We start from the raw sequence: 14,277 nt of genomic DNA on the forward strand, positions 1-14,277 counted from the left end.
GAACGAGGAGGAGGACAGGAGAAGGAGAAGAGGAAGAGGAGGAAGAGGAGGAGGAGGAGGAGGAAGGATTAGAAGATATTGAAGAAGGGGATGAGGAAGAAGATGAAGACGATGACGAAGGGGAGGAAAGAGAGTAGGATGAAGGAGAAGATGACTAATAGAACACTGATGGATTCAATCTTTTTAAAATTTTCTCCAGTCCCTGGGAGCAAGTTGCAGTCTTTTTTTTCCCCTCTTGGGGCTCACTTGCCCTGCTCTTAGGGTCTCTTTTCTCTACACCATGGTTCTCAACTTATTTGGGGGGTAAATACCTTGAGCAGAATATTATGGGATAAGAGTCTCTACCCCTTTCTGTTCCAAATTCATTTTTATCCCTTCCTGTCTGAACAAAAACTGTATGGAATCACCACCATTGAGCTCCGTCGGAAAAGAGAAAAACCTGCTCCCTTCACTCTTCGGGAACCTGGATGGTGCTAGGCCCCTGTGTGGTAGTGCACAGAATTCTAGTTCCTTTCCTCCTTTCTCTGTACACTGGACTCAGAGAGTACACTGTGTCTCTATGTGAATATGGACAGTTAGCATTTACCAATATGCATCTGTCTACTTTCTCTTATTTAAAAAGGGAAAAGAGGCCGGGCGCAGTGGCTCAAGCCTGTAATCCCAGCACTTTGGGAGGTTGAGACGGGCGGATCACGAGGTCAGGAGATCGAGACCATCTTGGCTAACACGGTGAAACCCCGTCTCTACTAAAAAATACAAAAAACTAGCCGGGCGAGGTGGCGGGCGCCTGTAGTCCCAGCTACTCGGGAAGCTGAGGCAGGAGAATGGCATGAACCTGGGAGGCGGAGCTTGCAGTGAGCTGAGATCCGGCCACTGCACTCCAGCCTGGGAAACAGAGCAAGACTCCGTCTCATAAATAAATAAATAAATAAATAAATAAATAAAGGAAAGAAAACTCTAAAAAATGGGGTTAGAGAAGGTCAGCAAAGTGTGGATTTGAGATGGTTGGGTGGGTTAAGCGGCCATTTTGACAACATGGCTTCTCTTTTGGCACGTTAAATTGGTATGTCTGACACACATCCTTGCAGTTTAAGGTAATACTTTTAAAATTAATTCTCTCCTAATGATGACTTGAGCCCTGCCACTCAATGGAAGAATCGGCAAAACCTGTAGTATCTTACTTGGAATTGACATTCTCTATTGTAATTTTCATCCTGTTTATTTTTTAAATTTTTCTTGTTTCACTGGAAAGGAAAGATGATGCTCAGTTTTAAAAGTTAAAAGTGTACAAGTTGCTTTGTATAAGTTGCTTTGTTATAAAACTAAATGTGTTCACAATGGAAAAAATTTTTTTCAGCTCAAACATCTTACGATTCCATGACCCAAAGTGAGGTATGTCATATTACGTTTTCTTATTTTAAATAGAAATTAAAAGTACATAAGTTTGAGTTAAAGGTAGCATTATATTGTTTTTGACTAAAAGAGGTAGCTGTACATTCGTTATTTTATTAGCGATAATAAAAACTCATGAAGAGATATAATGAGAATTTAATAATAAGAATATACAATGCTTTCCCTGGATAAAGTTACTTCTGTAATACTATTTTTTTAATTCAAAAAATTACCTTCTAAACCATTAACTTGAAATACTTAATAGCTACTTTTATAAGTCCTATTTTAGGAAGCCTAGACAAGCAAACCAAATTAATAGAAATTGAGAGTAGAGAAAATTAGCAATGGGCCAGGTGCAGTGGCTCACACCTGTAATCCCAGTACTTTGGGAGGCTCAGGTGGGGAGATCACTTAAGGCCAGGAGTTTGAGACCAGCCCGGACAACATGATGAAACCCTGTTTCTACTAAAAATACAAAAAAATTAGCTGGGTATGGTGGGGCATGTCTATAATCCCAGCTACTCGGGAGGCTGAGGCAGGAGAATCGCTTGAACCTGGGAGGCGGAGGTTACAGTGAGGCGAGATCGCACCACTGCACTCCAGCCTGGGTGACAGAGGGAGACTCTGTCTTTTAAAAAAAAAAAAAATCAGCAATGCCCTCTTCTGGGCTACAACTACTTAATGAGTAATATATACAAGCCTTGGAACTTACTTCACAATTCTTTTTGAGCATGTGTGCATAGGTTTATCAGCCATTTCAACTTCTTTTTTGTTTTTTGTTTTTTTGAGACGGAGTTTCACTCTCGTTGCCCAGGCTGGAGTGCAATGGTGTGATCTTGGCTCACTGAAATCTCCGCTTCCTGAGTTCAAGTGATTCTCCTGCCTCAGCCTCCCAAGTAGCTGGGACTACAGGCGCCCACCACCATGTCCAGCTAATTTTTTTTTTGTATTTTTAGTAGAGACGGGGTTTCACCATGTTGCTCAGGCTCATCTCAAATTCCTGACCTCAGATGATCCACCCACCTCAGCCTCCCAAAGTGTTGGGATTACAGGGGTGAGCCACCACACCTGGCCTCAACTTCTTTCTTAAACCTGACTGGATCCAGCAAATATGTATTTAAAGTATTGTCAATATGGCGGACTTTCTCTTTAACTTTCATTTCCCATTTCTCTTCTGCTTCCAATACTATTTATTTATTTATTTACAGAGTCTCGTTATGTCACCCAGGCTGGAGTGCAGTGGTGCAACCTAGGCTCACTGCAACCTCTGCCTCCCAGGTTCAAGCAATTCTTGTGCCTCAGCCTCCTAAGCAGCTGGGACCACAGGTGCACGCCACCATGCCTGGCTAATTTTTGTATTTTTAGTAGAGACTGGGCTGCGCCATGTTGGCCAGGCTGGTCTCGAACTCCCGACTGCAAGTGATCCACCTGCCCCCACAAAGTGCTGGGATTACTGTAGTGAGCCACCACGCCCGGCCCCATTACCATTTATATTTTAGCGTACTTTGCAGTGTCCACTTTGGTTTTCCATTTTCTACATCTTTACCATGTCTGGTCTCTCTGTCACTCTTACATATGATTTCATTTCTGACTCAAGGGACTTCATTCACCCAGTTATGTATTAGGAGTTCTGAGATCCTCAAATTTCAGATTTCCCGTGTTCCACCTCCTTTCTGCAATACCAGATGTAGCAGGTTTGCTAGCAAATTCAAACATATTATTCTGTCAGTTAAAACTTTCCAAGTTGACATTTTTATTTTCCATTTATTTTCATCACTAGCAACTAGGTTGCTTAAAGTCTAAGGATTTTGCCTTTTAAATACTTTCTAGCACTTTGATATACATTGGAGAAACCAAGGAAGTTTCAAATTTAAAATGTCATCTAGTCAAAATGGAGAGGAAAAAATAGCACCCAATATTTAATTTGTCAAAACTGTGCAACACAGCCTTTTTTGGAAGGCCTAAGAAAAAAAATTATTGTATGCTATAATATAACTATAAAAGGTACTGGAGTTTCTTTGGAGAATTTTACCATATTTCTTGAAATACGGGATCTGTACAAATTTGAATCCCTCTAGAGTTTTAACTATAATTCCTAAAGTTATCATTTATAAATATAAATGTTCATTATGAATTCATTTTTACTTCTTACCTCTATTCCTCAAGAGGTAAAAATCAAATCTAGGGGAAAAATAATACTAACTAAATTTGATAAAGCTCACTGTATCTAGTACAGTGTTGTATACTCTATGGCCATTTCAGAGTCATAACTAATCTCTCTGCTTTCACCCATGCCCCCCAGAGTTTACTCTCCACAAAGCAGCTAGACTGAACCCTATAAATCTAAACTCTCCAAAAGATTCCCATCCCACTCAGAATAAAATCCTCCTTCCTTATTATGGTATACAAACCCTACATAACCAGTCATCAGCAATCCCCATCACTACTCCCACACCATTCTTTTACTTTCTTTTTTCTTATATTATCCCCTACCATTCTCCTTCAGCTTTCCTCTCCAGCCAGTCTAGCCTCTTCCACCATTCTGGAAGGATATACACCTCTACTGTAAATACAGTCTCCAGACTTTTGCCCTCGATGGTCCTCTTCCTGAAACGTTTTTATCTCAAAAGTCACAAGTTTGACTCTTTCAGACAGCAATTATCTGCTCAAATGTTACCCCATCAGAGGCTTTCCCCAGCCATCTAATCTAAAACAGCACATTCACTGGGCATGGTGACACAGGCCTGTAATCCTAGAACTATGGGAAGCCAAGATGGGTGCATCACCGAAGGGCAGGAGTTGGAGAACAGCCTGGCCAATATGGCAAAACCCCATCTCTACTAAAAATACAAAAAAAATATAGTGGGGCGTGGTGGCACACGCCTGTAATCCCAGCTACTCAGGGGGCTGAGGCAGGAGAATTGCTTGAACCCGGGAGGTGGAGGTTGCAGTAAGCCAAGATCACACCACCACACTCCAGCCTGGACAACAGAGTAAGACTCTTTCTCAAAAAAATAAAATAAAATAAAAAATAAAACAGCACTTCTACTATCACTCTCTCTCCCTTTAACCAGCACTATCTTCCTCCCTGCCACTCATCATCTCATTATACAGTAAATCAATATTTAGTTAGCACCTGTTTCCACCTACTATAATGTAATTTCCATGAAGGCTGTGATTTGTTCAGTGCTGTTATTTTCAGTGCCAAAAAACTACCTCGTAGGTGCTCAATAACTGTTGAGCAGATGAAAATTTAAAATGTCTGACTCTAGAATCCATGTTATCAACTTTAATTATTCATACACACCAAAGAAGTCCTTTAAATAATAAATGTTAGAAGTATATTTAAACTGAGAATATTGATTGCCTCTAAAGAAGAGGCTAAAGGGAGAGAAATACAGGGAGATTAAATGTATACCCCTTAAATCTTGAACTATATTAATGAGTTAATTTTTCAAAATTAAACAAAATGTAACATGTTAATTTAACAGGTTATAACAATGACTGAATTACATTAACTTTCCAATTTAATTCTGCATTCTCAGGATATGGAACACTAATGGCCAAAACATGACAATCTTCATGTTGTTTTCGGGTGCTTTTTGTTGTTGTTGTTGTTGTTGTTTTGACACAGAGTTTCACTCTTGTTGCCCAGACTGGAGTGCAATGCTGTGATCTAGGCTCACTGCAACCTTCGTCTTCCAGGTTCAAGTGATTCTCCTGTCTCAGCCTCCCGAGTAGCTGGGAATACAGGTATGCACCACCACGGCCGGCTATTTTGTATTTTTAATAGAGATGGGTTTTCACCATGTTGGCCAAGCTGGTCTCAAACTCCTGACTTCAGGTGATCCTCCCACCTTAGCCTCCCAAAGTGCTGGGATTACAGGCGTGAGCCACCGTGTCCAGCCCTGTTCTAGGGTATTTTAATAAGACTCTCCGGGAATTTCTCAGAGCACAAGAAGTTAAATGTTACTTTCTTAAATGTTCCCTACTCTTATATCATATTACATCTTAATTAGTAATCACCTTGTCAGTAGGAAGTTGTTATCTACATTCATTTGTTCATTCATAAAGGGTGACACAGCCACCAAACAGTAAGTGGAGTCTGAGGATAGGAAAAACAAAATCCCCAAGTGTTTTTGCCTACTCTCACCACTCAGCACAGTATTTCTGACACCAGATGTGTGGAGTTATTTCCTCCACACACCAAGCAAGCAGCGCACAAGCTGGGTGTCTTAACAATTTAACTCAATTCTAATTCTATCTACCTAGAGATAGTGTCAGATTCCAGAAGTCCAGGGCTTAGGCCCACATGACTGTCCTAGACTTCAGATGCCATTTCTGATTGATTGGCAATAAACTGGGGTTTCCACAATCCCTTCCTTGGTTAGATTAATTTGCAAGAGTGGCTCACAGAACTCAGGGAAACACTTCACATACATTTACTAATTTATTATAAAGGATATTACAAAGGATACAGATGAATAGCCAAATAAAAAGATACACAGAGCAAGGTGTGGGAGAAGAGTGGCTGAGCAGAGTCCTTCAGTAACTTCCAGGTGTTCAGCTCTTCCAAAGCTCTCTGAACCCAGTACTTTTAGGTTTTGTGAAGGCTTCATTACATAGGCATAGTTGATTAAATCACCGGCCATTGTTGATGAGGTTAACTTTCAGCCTCTCTCCTCTCTACAGAGATGTGGCGGTGGGGGGTGGGATGGGGGGTTGAGGAGTGAGTGCTGAAAGTCTCGACCTTCTATCAGCCTCTCCTCAGTCTTTCAGGTGACCAGTCCCCATCCTGAAGCTATCTAGGGGTCCCCAGCCTCCAGTCATCTCATTAGCATACAAAAGACGCTCTAATCACTAGGGAGAGTCCTAGAATTTTAGGAGGTTTTTTTTTTTTTTTTTGGGCCATGAAACAGAATAAAGACCAAATATATATTTCACAATATCACATAAAGTTTCATTGTTATAAGAAACTCGGTCACCAAAGTTCCCATAACAAAATATTCCAGGATATGGTCCATTATATCCAGAATTTAAGGTCCTAGGTAAGCCTGGTAGTAGAGTGGGGCGGAAGAAGGGTTGAGTAGGAAAAAGTAGAAGCAGCGATCCAGCCACTTCTCACTTCCCCTTCTAACCACAGCTAGTCCCTATTTAGACAGGAAGCCACTCCCAGTTCTCCTGAAAACAGTGGTCCTCTCAACTGCCAAGGCCACAGGAAGAAGGTTACTTTCAGAAAAGAAAACCCAGAAAGATGACAGTAATGAAATCCTTCATGGACCAATACTAGACTAACTGTCTTCCCAGTACTTTATAATTCTTACTACATCACAAAGGATGAGGCTTATAAACCCAAAGTTAGAAAGAATAAGCACTGATTTCTGCCAGCTATAAGGTAATAGACGATTGCACTTAACTTTCAAAATCAAATAAGGCTAGATACTTTTCCAACTCTTCTGCATTAAATTATTAGATGTTGTATGATAGTATGAGAACCTTAACCTTTCTGTATGAAATCAGTTTTTTGTTTGTTTGAGATGGAGTTTCGCTCTTATTGCCCAGGCTGGAGTGCAAAGGCGTAATTTCGGCTCACTGCAACCTCTGTCTCCTGGGTTCAAGCAATTCTCCTGCCTCATCCTGCCAAGTAGGTGGGATTACAGGCATGTGCCACCATGCCTGGCTAATTTTTTTGTATTTTTAGTAGAGACAGGGTTTCACCATGTTGTCCAGACTGGTCTCGAACTCCTGATCTCAGGTGATATCCACCCACCTCGGCCTCCCAAAGTGCTGGGATTACAGACATGAGCCACCGTGCCCAGACTCTGAAATCTCTATTACATACACATATTCTGCTATCATTTAAATAATCAACATTCTGTTAAGATTTTTAAAAATCACTAAAGAGTTTTCAAAAAATCACTAAGAAACAGTCTGTGTCCTATTAAATGACAGATGGAGCAATTACTAACTCAATTGAAATGAGACAGAAAATCTGACAATCAACTGGAAACTGTCATATAAAAATTAAGGTTGGACCTAAGCAAAAGCATTACCAATGGTTTTTTTTTTTTTGCTTTTATATTCTCTTTAAGAAAAATACATTTAATTGCAAACAAAGTATAAAGCAGAAGAGTAACTGATACTTTGTGACATTTTACCATTCCCCTATAGTCAAAATATAACAAAATATTTGAACCAATTATATTTCACTCCTTGGTTAGTCACTGTATATAGCAGAGACTCTATACTCAGTAGTTATAGATTTAGTTATGAAAAACAATCCCTATACTCAGTAGTTATAGATTTAGCTATGAAAAACAATCCACAGGAATACCTTGGCTCTCTCTCGCTCTCCCAAAGGTAGATACAGCTGGCATCTTGAGCATGCTAGTCAATCCATCCAAATGCACAACTACTAATATCCCACCACTCTCTAGCTGTTTCCTATTTCATTTCATTAGGGAGACAGAGACAAACCAAAAAATATGATAAGAGAACGTGAAATGTGGCCAGGCGCGGTGGCTCACGTCTGTAATCCCAGCACTCTGGGAGGCCGACGCGCGTGGATCACAAGGTCAGGAGATCAAGACAATCCTGGCTAACACGGTGAAACCCCGTCTCTACTAAAAACATTTTTAAAATTAGCCAGGCGTGGCAGCGGACGCCTGTAGTCCCAACTCCTCAGGAGGCTGAGGCGAATGGCGTGAACCCAGGAGGCGGAGGATGCAGTGAGCCGAGATAGTGCCACTGTACTCCAGTCTGGGCAACAGGGCAAGCCTCCGTCTCAAAAAAAAAAAAAAAAAAAAAAAAGAATGCCAAATGCAACCGTTCCACCAACACTTGTTATCTCCGTAACATCCTATAAAATTATCACTCAAGCTCGAATTACAACAAACTCTCAATAAATCCTAGACCACTTTTATTTTCACTGGACAAATAAATATCCTTGTTCTTGTCCCACACCACATGAATTTCCATTTTCCAAGTCATGTTGTCATAATGGCACACAACTTCACCCATTTGTTGTACTTGTAAGCACCAGAAAAATCAGGTACATTAACTCAAGCAGGTTGAGTTAAATCTGACAATTCACTTAACCTTTAATTACTTATGTGCTAGACATAAAAGAATGAAACACATGGCATGCAGAAAAATTGTACAATCATATCACATAGAAAAAAATTTAAAACTAGGTTAGGAAAAGTAAATTGGGCCGGGCACGGTGGCTCAAGCCTGTAATCCCAGCACTTTGGGAGGCCGAGACGGGCGGATCACGAGGTCAGGAGATCGAGACCATCCTGGCTAACACGGTGAAACCCCGTCTCTACTAAAAAATACAAAAAGCTAGCCGGGCGAGGTGGCGGGCGCCTGTAGTCCCAGCTACTTGGGAGGCTGAGGCAGGAGAATGGCGTAAACCCAGGAGGCGGAGCTTGCAGTGAGCTGAGATCCGGCCACTGTACTCCAGCCTGGGCGACAGAGCAAGACTCCGTCTCAAAAAAAAAAAAAAAAAAAAAGAAAAGTAAATTAATAACTTTTGGTTAATCAAAGTATGTTCTGAAACATTAAGTCTGATAACTTCTTCCTAATAAATACAAGAGCCTGAATTATTTTCCTAAAACTTTGCTATTGCAAGTACAGAACTTTTTACATATTTTTCTTTAAAGCGTTAAGTCACACTGCATTATGTCTATTTGAATTACTACTTAAATTACTAGAAAGAAATCAAGATAACATTAAACTCTTAAAATATCTTTGGTGGCCGGGCGCGGTGGCTCAAGCCTGTAATCCCTGCACTTTGGGAGGCCGAGACGGGTGGATCACAAGGTCAGGAGATCGAGACCATCCTGGCTAACGCGGTGAAACCCCATCTCTACTAAAAAAATACAAAAAACTAGCCGGGCGAGGTGGCGGGCGCCTGTAGTCCCAGCTACTCGGGAGGCTGAGGCAGGAGAATGGCGTAAACCCCGGAGGCGGAGCTTGCAGTGAGCTGTGATCGGGCCACTGCACTCCAGCCTGGGCGACAGAGCGAGACTCCGTCTCAAAAAAAAAAAATCTTTGGTAACTGAAGGAATTATCTTCTGTGTTGTCTATATCAAAGGTCATATCATATTTCATACTTTTCTTAGATAAACATTTAAACAGCATACATGGTATGATGGAGAAAATTATAACAAACTCACACCAAATATCAGCCTTTCTGAATTTCCAAAAAAGGGCACAACTTGCAAAAAAAAAAAAAAAGAGAGAACCATAATTTTCATGTATCAAGAAAAAAATAATAATCAGTTTTTCTAAAGTACTCAAAGAAGTCAATTTGAGGCAACACTACCAGAAAAAGTGGCCAATGAAATCATACAAATTTCTAAACTTAAAAAATGTAGTAGGCTCTTTCTAAAGGTGAATATTATCGTCAAATCAGTAACTCAAACCAGCCCTAAATGTCTGCTTTTTTTTTTTTTTTCAGGTAAGCAAGTGGGATTTAATTTTTTGTTTGTTTGTTTCTTCTTTGAGACAGAATCTCGTTCTGTCACCCAGGCTGGAGTATAACAGCGTGATCTTGACTCACTTGCAACCTCCATCTCCTGGGTTCAAGCAATTATCCTGCCTCAGGCTCCCAAATAGCTGAGATTACAGGTGCCTGCCACCACGCCCGGCTAATTTTTTGTATTTTTAGTAGAGACGGGGTTTCACCATGTTCACCAAGCTACTCTCAAACTCCTGACCTCAAGTGATCCGCATGCCTTGGCCTCCCAAAGTGCTGAGATTACAGGTGTGAGCCACTGCACCTGACCTGTTTTTGTTGGTGGTGGTGTTTTTTTTTTTTAGACGGAGTCTCACTCAGTCACCCAGACTGGAGTGCAGTGGTGCAATCTCAACTCACTGCAAGCTCCACCTCCCAGGTTCACGCCATTCTCCTGCCTCAGCCTCCCAAGTAGCTGGGACTACAGACGCCCACCACCACATGGCCCGGCTAATTTTTTGTATGTTTTTTAGTAAAGACGGGGTTTCACCTCGTTAGCCAGGATGGTCTCCATCCTGGCCTAATTTTTAAGTTACAGCAGAAACTGGATTTTCTTCCTAAGTACTGGAGTATCCCCTAGTGGACTGGTGAGGAACAGTTTCTTGTCTTACTAAATCAAACTCTGTCATAATAAATTCACTTTTTTATAATCTCAACTAAATAACTTTTTTCCCATGGTCAAAACAGAGTTAACATTAGTTTTTATAAATTTCATAATTTTGACTACAATGAAGGTCCTACAAGGTAGAAACACATTTTTTTTTGGCAAATACCATTTCCAGTGTTTCAAATATAATAACCTCTTTCAAGAATCTTGTTACATGAGCATGAATTTAGTAATTGAAAAACCAATCATCCTTAATAGTTTCCTAATGACATAACTTAAGGCAAAGGAAGTTTTTATGGAAATTAAACTACTTCACTGAACTAAATGTCAACAATCAAATCACGAACATTAAGCAGAGTGCTTTCTAAAGAGCCAGGGGTTTCAAGCCAGGAGGCTTGAAAATGATTTTTTTTTTTACATATCATATAATTTCTGCTAACATGGAATAAAGATTTCTAAAAAACCATTTTTAAGGTATCAACACTCTATTTACACACAAATTAAAACTCAACACACAAAACACTTCATATTTCTGCAAATAATTAAAATCCACTGAAGAATACAAGGGCTCCAGCTAGCAGTATGACTGGAACCTTTTGAGAAACCCTGAGCTAGAAATACCTAGCTAAGACACTCTCAGATTTCTAACACTCAGAATAAATGTTGTTTGTTTTAAGCTGCTAAATTTGGGGATAACTGGTTACTCAGCAACAAATATGTTGTGTTTAATATGCTTAAAGAAAAAAAGGCAATGATAGTAAGAAGAAAATGGCATTACAAAACAAAGACCAACAAGTCAACAACAAAAAAGCAAACAGATTCAAAAATGGGCAAAGGACTTCAAAATTTCTCAAAAACAGATACACAAATAGCCAATAAACACTTGTTAAAAGATGCCCAACATCACTAATCATTAGGGAAATGCATATCAAAACGACAATGAGAAGCCGGGCATGGTGGCTCACGCCTGTAATCCCAGCACTTTGGCAGGCTGAGGCAGGCAGATTACCTGAGGTCAGGAGTTCGAGACCAGCCTGGTCAACAAGGTGAAACTCCATCTCTACTAAAAACACAAAATTTACCCAGGCATGGTGGTACGTTCCGGTAGTCCCAGCTACTCAGGAAGCTGAGGCAGAAGAATCGCTAGGACCCAGGAGGCAGAGGTTGCAGTGAGCTGAGATCGTGCCACTGCACTCCAGCCTGGGCAGCACAGCAAAACTCCATTTCAAAAAAAAAAAAAAAAACCTACCACATCACAGCCATTAGGATGGCTACTATTAAAATATACACAAACACAGAAAATAACAAATGTTGGTGAGGGTATGGAGAAACTGGAACCCTTGTGCATTATTGGTGGGAATATAAAATGGTAAAGCCACTATGGAAGACAGTATGGTGATTCCTCAGAAAAATTAAACATAGAATTACCATATGACCCAACAATTCCACTTCTGTATATATATTCAAAAGAATTGAAAGCAGGAACTCAGAGATACTTGCATGTCCATGTTCACTGCAGCATCAGTCACAACAGCCAAAAGGTGGAAGCAACCATAGTCCACCAAGAGATGAGTGGATAAAGAAAATGGGCTACATACACACCATTAAATATCATTCAGCCTTAAAAAAAAAAAAAAAAGAAATTCTCACACACATTACAACACGATGTACCTTGAAGACATTAAGTTAAATGAAATGAGCCAGTTTACAAAAGGGCAAATACTATATGATTCCATTTATATGAGGAATCTAGAGTAGTCAGACTCATAAAGGCAGAAAGTAAAATGTGGTTGCCAAGGGCTGGAGGAAAAGGGCAAACGGTGAATTATAGTTTAACAGATGCAGAGCTTCAGTGTGGAAGAAGAAAAGAGTTCTGGAGATGGACGGTGGTCATGTATGGTTACATGGTAGTGATGGTTACACAACAATATGAAAAGAGTGATGGCTCACACTTGTAATCCCAGCACTTCAGGAAGCCGAGGTGGGTGGATCACTTGAGGCCAGGAGTTTGAGACCAGCCTGGCCAATATGGCGAAACCCTATCTCTAACAGAAATACAAAAATTAGCCGGGTGTGGTAGCAGGTGCCTGTAATCCCAGCTACTCGGGAGGCTGAGTCAGGAGAATCGCTTGAACCCAGGAGGTAGAGGTTGTAGTGAGCCAAGATCGCACCACTGCAATCCAGCCTGGGTAACAAGAGCGAAACTCAGTCTAAAAAAAAAAAAAAAAAAAAAAAAATTTTCAAATGGTTAAAATGGTACATTTTATGTTATACGTATTTTACCACCTTTTTTTATAAGATCAGATTTTTTTTTTTTTTTTTTTTTGAGGCGGAGTCTCGCTCTGTCGCCCGGACTGGAGTGCAGTGGCCGGATCTCAGCTCACTGCAAGCTCCGCCTCCTGGGTTTACGCCATTCTTCTGCCTCAGCCTCCCTAGTAGCTGGGACTATAGGCGCCCGCCACCTCGCCCGGCTAGTTTTTGTATTTTTAGTAGAGACGGGGTTTCACCATGTTAGCCAGGATGGTCTCGATCTCCTGACCTCATGATCCGCCCGTCTCGGCCTCCCAAAGTGCTGGAATTACAGGCTTGAGCCACCGCGCCCGGCCTATAAGATCAGATTTTACAGAGAATCAAACAGAACCTGCAGAAATAAAAGACACAATAATTGAAATTAGTTCAATGGATGAATTAAATAGCAGATTAGATCAGCTAAAGAGGACTGTGAATACACAAAATGCAGTAGGGTGATACAAAAATTGAATATATCAAACAGAAGGTTATGCAACATGAGGACAGAATAGAATGTCCAACATATCTAAATACCATTCAAGAGGGAAAGAAAAGAAAAATGAGAAAGAGGCAATATTTGAAGATATAATTGCTGAGACTTTTCCAAAAACTGCTGTAGTTTCTGGAAGCACAAAGAATTGCTAGCAGCATAATAAGAAATCTATACCTAGTCACTTTCCAGTGAAAATGCAAGACACTAAAGACAAAAAAACTTTAACCACCAGATAGAAACGACAGATTGTCTACAGTAAGGACAATTATACCAACAGTTTCTCAATAGCAACAATGGCACCCAAGGGATAATAAATATATATATATATTGAAAAAGCTAAAGAGTAAATAAATCAAATACTCTTCAAGGCTGTACAACTAAACCTGCTATGATTTTGAGGGCCCTTTCACCCCCACCAAAAGACTATAAACTCAACTCACCAATACATTATAGTTAACTAATTCTTAAGCAGGAAGGGTGTCTGGTTTTCCTCCAGGATACACCTTCTTGGTTCAAAAAAAACACACATTTAAAAAAAAAAAAGGCCAGGCGAGGTGGCTCCCGCTCGTAATCCCAGCACTTTGGGAGTCCAGGGAGGGTGGATCACCTGAGGTCAGGAGTTTGAGATTACCTTAATCAACATGGCGAAACCTCTTCTCTACTAAAAATACAAAAATTAGCCAGGCGTGGTGGTGTGTGCCTGTAGTCCCAGCTAATCAGGAGGCTGAGACAGAAGAATTGCTTAAACCCAGGAGGAAGAGGTTGCAGTGAGCCAAGATCACACCATTGCATTCCAGCCTGGGCGACGAGAGCGAAACTGTCTCCAAAAAAAAAAAAAAAAAGTTTTCTGCTGGGTACAGTGGCTCACACCTGTAATCCTAGCACTTTAGGAGGCCGAAGTAGGCGGATCACTTGAGCCCAGCAATTCGAGACAAGCCTGGGAAACATGGTGAAACCATGTCTCTACTAAAAATA

General features: G+C 40.7%; 1 protein-coding gene across 4 annotated transcripts in view; it reads right to left on the minus strand.

Annotated features, from left to right (window-relative positions):
• Positions 1-14,277, minus strand: part of ABL2 (ABL proto-oncogene 2, non-receptor tyrosine kinase) — a 134,340-nt gene that overhangs the window by 85,395 nt on the left and 34,668 nt on the right. The window lies entirely within an intron of this gene.

The sequence above is a fragment of the Trachypithecus francoisi genome, unplaced genomic scaffold (assembly GCF_009764315.1).
Source record: "Trachypithecus francoisi isolate TF-2019V2 unplaced genomic scaffold, Tfra_2.0 Lachesis_group5, whole genome shotgun sequence".
NCBI classification, from domain to species: Eukaryota; Metazoa; Chordata; class Mammalia; order Primates; family Cercopithecidae; genus Trachypithecus; species Trachypithecus francoisi.